Source organism: Schistocerca serialis, chromosome 4, assembly GCF_023864345.2.
Source record: "Schistocerca serialis cubense isolate TAMUIC-IGC-003099 chromosome 4, iqSchSeri2.2, whole genome shotgun sequence".
NCBI classification, from domain to species: Eukaryota; Metazoa; Arthropoda; class Insecta; order Orthoptera; family Acrididae; genus Schistocerca; species Schistocerca serialis.
In genome coordinates, this window is record NC_064641.1 from 347,043,443 (window position 1) to 347,052,915 (window position 9,473).

The window sequence follows — 9,473 nt, forward strand, 5'->3', positions numbered from 1 at the left end:
CGTATATTAGCACAAGGTTTTTCTTATATTTGTTTGTTTGAAAAAAATTTAAATCTGTGCTGCGATATTCGCCGCCAGTATTAGCAGAGCGAGCGGCCAAAGATGGTGCGAGTTTTGCTCATCACCAGCAGTAACCGTCTGCGGCACAGATTACGTGAGCAGTAGCAGGCGACAGAAGCAATTGCCGACCGTTGCAGAATATAATGAACTAATTGTTATAAGTTACGCTAGCATTGTAATTTTGTTCGCTTAATGGCTCCTAGATGGTTTTAACATAGGGCTAATGGTCAGTTGAATCCACGTTTTGTAGAAGATGTGGAGGTACGGCAGAGAATAGCTGGTGAGCTGTCGTACCGATGACCACAGTTTAACTGCTCGACTGGATCTATTCGGAGGAATAATTTATGAATACGCTTAAGCAGGTGTTTGGAGGATTTGGTATGTTGAAGGTTAATACTGACTACCAATGGTTGCTGTTATTAAATTGCCATCAATGGAAAATCTATGTATGCTGTTGTAGGTTTCACAGGCTTGATAGTTTACCACGATGTGTAGAAAGTGATGTACCTATAAAGGACATTGATAACTGGCACTTAGCTTGCTATACAATCAGTCATGGTACTGATTGGTTCTGTGCATGTTAAATAGTGATCCTCTTTGTGCAGTCCAAGGAATATGTGTGGCCTGCATACTAAAAGGGTGAGTGACTGCAATTTTATTAGATTTGTTGGCAGACAATGAAGTAATAGCATGAGTGTTGAAATTGTGAATAGGTGGATATAGGATTCTTATTGGGCAGAGGACACAAATTTATTTAATTAATTTAACAACAGACACTACTATTTGAATATTGAAATTGTGGTCGTAAAACAGAAGCTGTCCGCTAAGTGCTGAGATTTTCACAGTACTAGATAAACACTGCTCATCTGGAACTATGCGAGTATACCTGTGACCAAGCTATGTACTATTACTCTGAACTTTAAGTGACGAACTGCTAATTATTTTAGAGTACGAAAGTAGCTCCACATAGAGCCAACACCTAAAGAAGGTAAAATTTATGTGCATTATGTAAGTTCAGGTTCAAAGAGTTGGGGTCACGTAGGTTTTTTATATTTTCTATTACTATCATTTCATGCAGTTTTACTTTTTAAGGCTCTCATTCACTCGCGCTGCTGAAGTAAAGAGGTAAATAATGCCTAGGTATTCAAAATAAATTTGAAGTCCACGCATTCTGAATGGAAATAAATGCAACTTCCCATTGACATTAACTGAAATAACCTAAGAAAAAAAGAAATAGCCTATAATTTGAAAGAAACAGAAAGAAAGAAAAAGAAAGAATAAAAGAAACTGAAAAACAATAAAACCTAAAGAATTAACATTTTATTAAACAATAGGTACTAGTAGCTACAGGATGTTAGATTTTAGTGCAGAATATCAATTACAACGAGACATTTTAATAAGTACTAGCTGGGGTACCCACTTTCACTCAGGTGGGAGGGTGAGAAGTCTCGAGAACAAGGACAGATAAGGGAGAGCAGAATGGTCGACTGTGAAGTATCTCCGCTAGACGTTTACCGGAATGGGGACTGGCGCGGTATGCAGCCAAAAAAAGAAGCACTACCACCTCCAGTGGGCGATTGCTCAGCATCTTATCGAGCTAGATCTTGAATGTCTGCACAAAACGTTCTGCCTGGCTGTCTGACGCAGTGTGAAATGGGGCGGTGTGGACGCGGGAAATACCGTTAGCAGCACAAAATTTCTGAAACTCGGTTAAAGTAAACTGTGTACCGTTATCAGTAACGACCGTTTTGGGGAGTCCCTTGACAGCAAAGAGGCGCCAGAGAATTTTGATAGTCTCAGCAGAAGTGGTGTTCATCATGGGGGATACGTAACGGTATCCTGACCCGGAGTCGATCAGGATGAGCGACTGGGAACCTTGAAACGACTAGACGTTCCCGTGGAGCAGCAGCATCTGGGTACGAAAAATACTGGCGTGGGAGTGTTGCCTGACGTGTTTGGCATGTGGTGCAGGCCAACACGAGGGAGGCAAAGTCTTTATCCAAACCATGCCAATAAAGGTGTTGGTCGGCCAGCTGCTCGGTGAGGACGATTCCCCAATGGCCAGCGTGGAGGATGTCGAGTACATGGCAGCGCAATGCATGCGATATGACCACCTGGGGAACGTCTGAATCAGTATGCAAAAGGATGACGCCACTGTGGGAAAAGATATAGTGCCGATGATCCCAAAAATGCTGGACTTCAGCATCACGGACGCTATGACGGCTGGCCAGCCATCCCTCACCCTCCCGGATGCCATGAAGAGCACAGGGTGCAGCCAACAGCAGGTGCTTGTTCACGCCAGTACGAATGATGTGTGTCACTCTGGATCAGAAGAGATTCTCCCTGGTTTCGAGCGGCTAACAGAAGTGGTAAAGGCTGCGAGTCTTGCTTGCAAGATGAAAGCGGAGCTGACCATTTGCAGCATAGTCGACAGGACCGATTGCGGATCTCTGGTACAGAGCCGAGTGGAAGGTCTGAATCAGAGGCTCAGGCGGTTCTGCGACCGTGAAGGCTGCAGATTCCTCGACTTGCGCCAAAAGTGGTTGGGTTTCAGATTCCACTGAATAGGTTAGCTGTACACTATACGCAAGAGGCTGCTACACGGGTAGCAAGGACTGTGTGGCGTGGACTGGGCGGTTTTTTAGGTTAGAGGGTCCGGCAAAACACAAGAAGGGTTTCAGTCACAAAGGGTGCAGGACGAACACAGGAACAACGTAGATACAGGAACCATTGATATAACAGTTGCAAATTGTCGTAGCTGTGTTGGGAAACTACCAGAGCTCGAAGCGTTAGTAGAAAGCACTGACGCTCAATTCGTTATAGGCACTGAAAACTGGCTAAAGCCGGATATAAGCTCAGCCGAAATTTTTGCGAAGAACCTAATGGTGTTCCGAAAGGATAGGCTAAACACGGTTGGCGGTGACTTGTTTGTTGCTAATGGAAGTAGTTTAACTTCCCGCGAAATCGAAGTAGATACTTCCTGTGAGTTAGTACGGGCAGAGGTCATTGTTGGCAACCGGAATAAAATAATAATGGGATCCTTTTATCGACCTTCAATTCAGTTGATACAGTTGCTGAAAGGCTCAAAGAAAACTTGAGTTTGATTTAAAACACGTACCCGACTCATGCCATTTTAGTTGGTGGTGACTTTAGTTTACCCTCTAAATGTTAGCGAAAATACATGTTTAATTCCGTCGGTACACATAAAATACCATCCGAAATTGTGCTAAACGCATTCTATGAAAATTATTCGAGCAGTTAGTATATGAGCCCACGCGAATAGCAAACGGTTGTGGAAACACACTTGACCACTTAGCAACAAATAATCCTGAGTTAATAACTAGCATCAAAACCGATTTAGGGATTAGTGAACGCAATGTTGTCGTAGAGAGACTGAATATTGTAACCCCCAAATCCTTGAAAAATAAGCGAAAAATATACCCATTCAAAAAAGCAGATAAAAATCCACTTGACACCTTCCTGAGAGACAATCTCCATTCCTTCCAAATTAATGATGTAAGTGTAGAACAGATGTGGCTTGAATTCAGAGAAATTTAGAGATTTATACCAAATAAATTAACAAACTACGGAGCTGATCCTCCTTGGTACCCAAAACGGGTCAGAACACTGTTGCAGAAACAACTAAACAAACATGCCAAATTTAAACAGACGCAAAATCCCCAAGATTGGCGATCTTTTACAGAATTTCGAAAAGTAGCGCGGACTTCAATGCGAGATGCTTATAACAGTTTGCACAACCGAAACTTTGTCTCGAAACCTGGCAGAAAATCCAAAGAGATTCTGGTCCTATGTGAAGTATGTTAGCGGCAAGAAACAATCAATGCCTTCTCTGCGCGATAGCAATGGAGATACTATCGAAGACAGTGCTGCCAAAGCAGAGATAATAAACACAGCCTTTCCAAATGCCTTCACAAAAGAAGACGAAGTAAATATTCCAGAATTCGAATCAAGAACAACTGCCAACAAGACTGACGTAGAAGTAAATATCCTCGGAGTAGTGAAGCAACTTAAATCACTTGATAAAAGCAAGTCTTCTGGCCCAGACTGTATACCAGTTAGGTTCCTTACGGAGTATATTGATGCATTAGCTCCACACTTAACAATCGTATACAACAGTTAGGTCGAAGGAAGATCCGTACCCAAAGACTGGAAAGTTGCACAGGTCACACCAATATTCAAGAAAGGTAGTAGGAATATTCCAAGTAATTTCAGGTCCATTTCGTTAACGTCGATATGCGACAGGGTTCTGGAACATATTTTGTGTTCGAACATTACGAATTACCTCGAAGAAAACTGTCTATTGACACACGGTTTAGAAAACATCGTTCTTGTGAAACACAACTAGCTCTTTATTCACATGAAGTGTTGAGTGCTATTGACAAGGTATTTCAGATCGATTCCGTATTTATGAACTTCCGGAAGGCTTTTGACACTGTACCACACAAGTGGCTTGTAGTGAAATTGTGTGCTTACGGAATATCGCCTCAGTTATGCGACTGGATTTGTGATATCCTGTCATTATGTGAGGACCCTGCATAGGTTCGTGATCAGGATAGAAAATATGGTTCTAAACACAAATTTATGATTTTGTGATTATTATTAAAACAACACACAAATTAACTGGTCCAGCCCTTATACATTATTGAATGAATGAAGTTTGTGAAGCAGTGGTGCAGACCGGTGGCAAGCGACATGGCGGCTAACTGTACTCACGGCTCCTGATGTTTGAATGCTCTATAAAATCTCTTCTTGGTGTCGGATTTTCAACATATTAGAGCCCTTCCTTTATGCCGAGAATACCAAATAATAGCCAGATCCATATCCCGAGGCAAATTCTTTGTAAAGCAGCTTCAATTGCCTCTCTTAACACCGTCGAAGTGTACAGTGCTACGGCTAGCCACATACTGCCTGCCATTCACACAAAGGGGCAGCTCAGTTCGACCACCAAAACTACCTTTTACATCGCGCCATGCCACTTCCGTTGCAGAGGGATTCCCCTACAGCTTTTACATGTTACAAAGACAAGTGCCTTAAGCATGAACCGGCTTTCCATAAACATTTTCTTTTTTCGAACATACACATATTATAATAATTTATCATTTTAACATATCCTTTTGCTTTTGTCATATATGCATTACAGAACTCTAATTTTCTTGCCACAGATCAGGGAGTTTCAACAACACAGAATACACACTTCATAATTGCAGATACGCAGTTACATAATCTTCTAATCGATATTAAGTGCTATGTGTGCCCCATGTCTCATTGAGGTTTCCCAACAGGGATAAATCAATGAAACATCAATAACACTTCAAAACAGTGTTGGGCGATAGAGAAATACAAATATATTACACAACAAACACTTCATAGTACTGTTTATATAGAACATTGTTTCATCAAGTAATGAAACATGGAATTTTGTTACACTGAGAAAATATGTACTATTCTGTACATGTGTCCATGTTCTGAAATATGTATATAGGAATTTACATATCACTTACATACACAGCTTACATTACAGAAGGTTAGTCCACACTTATCTGTCACTGTATGATCATTACAAAACTATGTTTTGTCTGGTTTAAATATTCAGGCAGTTCATCATGAACAGCATAATACTCAGTACACTATATAAACTTTTCATCCTTTTTCTGCCTATAAACATATTTGGCTGTCCTTTACTATTTTCAACATCTTATCTGCCTATTGACACATTTGGCAGTCCTCCTGATCAAGCTGCAATATTCAATCAGTGCAATCCTTATGTATGTCACAGCCTGGAGTTTATATATAATTTGTATATCCAATTATGTTATACCAAATCTGAATCTTAAAGACATGTATCAGTAGTCTCATAAGAAAAAAAGTTTTTCCTAACATAACAATACCACATAATGAACAAGAACATACAGATTAAAATAATATTTGATTAATTCCATATACATTCTTTCATGTTGTCCCTTATTACTCACTTATGTGGATGTAGGGTTTTAAATCTACAATGTTATGAACACCTAATAGCTTTTTTGACTTAGAATAAACAGGATAATATGTGTTAGTGTGAGGAGTTCCTTGCACTTCAAAGGAACCATTATAAATATATTCGAACTTAGAAATTTCTTGATATATTGCACTAGATTTTTGATGAGTTTCTGCGAGAACAAAATCCCCAGTTTTGAATCTGGTCACTTTAAGGCCCGTATCGTGCCTTTTGGATCTGGCTTCGACTTTTTATTTCATTCTTTTTCTAACTAAGATTTCTTTAATCATACATTTGCTCTTATGATTAAGTAGAAGTTCCTTGGGTGAAAATCCTGTAGTCTCATGGTGGAGGGTATTCATTACAATTTCAAAGTCTGCATTAAACCTGTCCCATGCCTTATGACTGTGGTGCCAGTAAGTTCGACACATCTACCTAGTTCAAGCATATAACACTCCACTGGATTATATGCAGGATGGTATGCCGAAATATATTTCACTTGAATGCCATTCCATTCCATCCCTTCCTTCCATATTTTTGAAATGAATTGAGGTCCATTCTCTGATAGTACTGCCTTTGATTTTCCTATCGCATTGAAATATTCAGTCTTTCTATTAAATACTGCTTTTGCAGTAGCTTTCTGAATGGGAAAGAGTTTGATAAACTTGTAAAATACTTCTAATATCACTACAATGTAGGTACAATTGCCAAAAGTTCTTGGGAGAGGCCCATGCAAATCTACTGACAATAAGTCAAGAGTATCTCCTGGCACATTGTTTTGCATATAACCTTGGTTGGTTCGATTGATGACCTTTGCCCTCAGACAAATGTCACATGACTTAATTCGATCTGTTAGTTTCTTTGCTGCACTGATATTTACTATTATTAGGACAGAAAGTTTTTCGATACACTTTTTCGGACCACGGTGTCCTAAGGCGAGATGAAAATAGTAATTTACTTCAGTCTCAGATTGAGATGGTTAACACACTTTCCACTCATCTCTACTCACAACTTTTCGTTTGTATAAAACATCTTTAAAGATCTTATAATACTTACTAGTTTGATGATATCTGATATTATTAAAACTTACTTTAACTGACTTCCAGACTTCATCTTCATTTTGGTAGTACTGCATAGCTTTGAAAATTTCTTCGAGTTTCGTTTTCCCCTGTACCTCTTTGATGAATCTCATATGAAAAATGTTATGTTCGTTATATTCCTCTGGCACACTGTCTATCCCTTCAGGTAGTCTCGATTGAGTATCTGCTACATGATTGTCATTTCCTTTAATACAAAACATTTTGTAGCCAAACTGCTGGAGGTACAGTGCCCAACGGCTTAATCTGCCAGTCTTTAAGAAACGTCCACGCTTTGTAATCAGTGTGTATAATTGTTTTTTCAAACCCCATATGATGGCGAGAGCTTCCTTTTCTAAAATGGTATAATTTATTTCGTACTTTGTCAGGGTTCGACTAACAAAAGCTATTGTCCTACTTTTGGTTCTACTGTATCAATGTTTTTTGGAAAATTTCTATGCCGACTCCTTATGCACTGCTATCAGTACTCATATGAAATTGTTCACTAAGAACAGGGTGATGCAAGATATTGTTCCTTATTAATTCAATTTTCAAATTTTCGAAATCTTGTTGGCAGTCCTTTGTCCAAATGAATGCACTGTTTTCCTTAAGTAAACCCCCTTCGCAAATGTGATGTAAAATCTGCAGAGACCGAGATACACTTTTAATTGCTTTCGGTTCTTAGGTGGTGGGCATTTTTCAATGGCATTTAACTTCTCTGGCTCCTTTCCAATACTAGAAGTGGTAATAATATGTCCTAAGAATTTTGTTCCCTGTTTTACTGATTCGCATTTCTTCAGTTTTAGTGTCATACCTCCTGCTTGAAGGGCGGAAAAGTCTGTGTCTAATAATTTCCACTGTTCTTTCCAATTTTCCATGGCGATCAACAAGTCGTCCACGCATATGGTCAATCTGGCGCTTAGTTCCCTTTCTAACACGGAATCTAAAGCCGTAATAAAGACTGAGAAAGTATTAAGACCAAACTTTATACTGGTAACATTTTCCCCGCATATAGAAATGCGATATGCTTTCGATACTCTTTATGCAATGGGATTTGCCAATACCCCGCCTCCAGATCTAAGATAGTCAAACACCGCACATTGTGGAATTTTTGCAACAGATCGTCTAAATTTTCTAGACGATATACTTCTCTTTTGACAACCTTGTTTAGTGTTCGTGCATCGATTAGTACTCGCACGCCTCCATCTTTTTTGTTCACAACAATGAGAGGGCTATTGTACTCACTATTGATCCTGTCGATGAGTCCCCATTCAGTCATTTCGTCGATCTCCGCCTTCATGGCTTCTCTCTTAGCTAGAGGTACTGGATAAGGTCTCACGAAAAATGGTTCATGTTCTATTGCTTCAATACGGTATTCAAAATTCTTAATATTCCCGGTTTATCTGAAAACATTTCCTGATTGTTAATCAGAATGTTAAACAAATCGGCATTCTGTTCCGGTGTAAGTTCCTGTATCCTCTAATAATTCTTTAAAAGTTTCTAGTTTTGGATCCTGAATCGTTACGTTCTTTACATGGTATATTTCGTATAAATAGACAAACTATCATTTCCAGGGTCCTAATTCCAATATCAATGAATCAACTTTGGTGTCCTGTGAAATTTCGTTCTCCTCAAATCTAACTTCCAAAATACCAGATTTATTATTAGTTTTGACAATCCTGCTACCGCAGTCAATGAATACCTTTTCCTTATCTCACCAATCGATACCTGAAATCATCTCAGTATTCAATTCAGGCGTGACCAGGAAGTCGTGTTCAAATCTTCGTCTATTAATTTCAGATTCCAACAACACTTATCTTCCAATACTCTTGCGGGATTTTCCAGTTGCCCCTACAATTTTCACACCATTTACTGACATCGTAACTAACCCAGGTTTATTGGAAATATGTTCAAAGAAGGATTGTGAAATAGCATTAATTTGGGATCCAGTGCCTAAAAAATTTAATACTATAAATTTCGACTGGGATGATAGTTTAATAGTCCTATTTTCTGAATTTTCTTGTTGCTCCCATAACAAATCTTGTCCGACCATCAGATCGCTCCAAGATATGTTATTTATTGACAAATCACATATGCCTGGAAGCTTCTTTGGTTTTCTGGTGTCTATGTCTTTTACGGCTCTAATCATATCCTGCCCCAGTATCGCATTGGCTGGTGGCTGTTTCTTTTTCTGTTCGGTATTTACCGCCGGATTTTGTTTAAGATTTCATTTTGCTTTTTATAGACATCTTCCGCTTTACTTTGTTCACTTTTCTCTATTTCTACCTTTTCTTCGTCTGAACTATCTTTTATTTCATATTCATTGTCTGATTCCA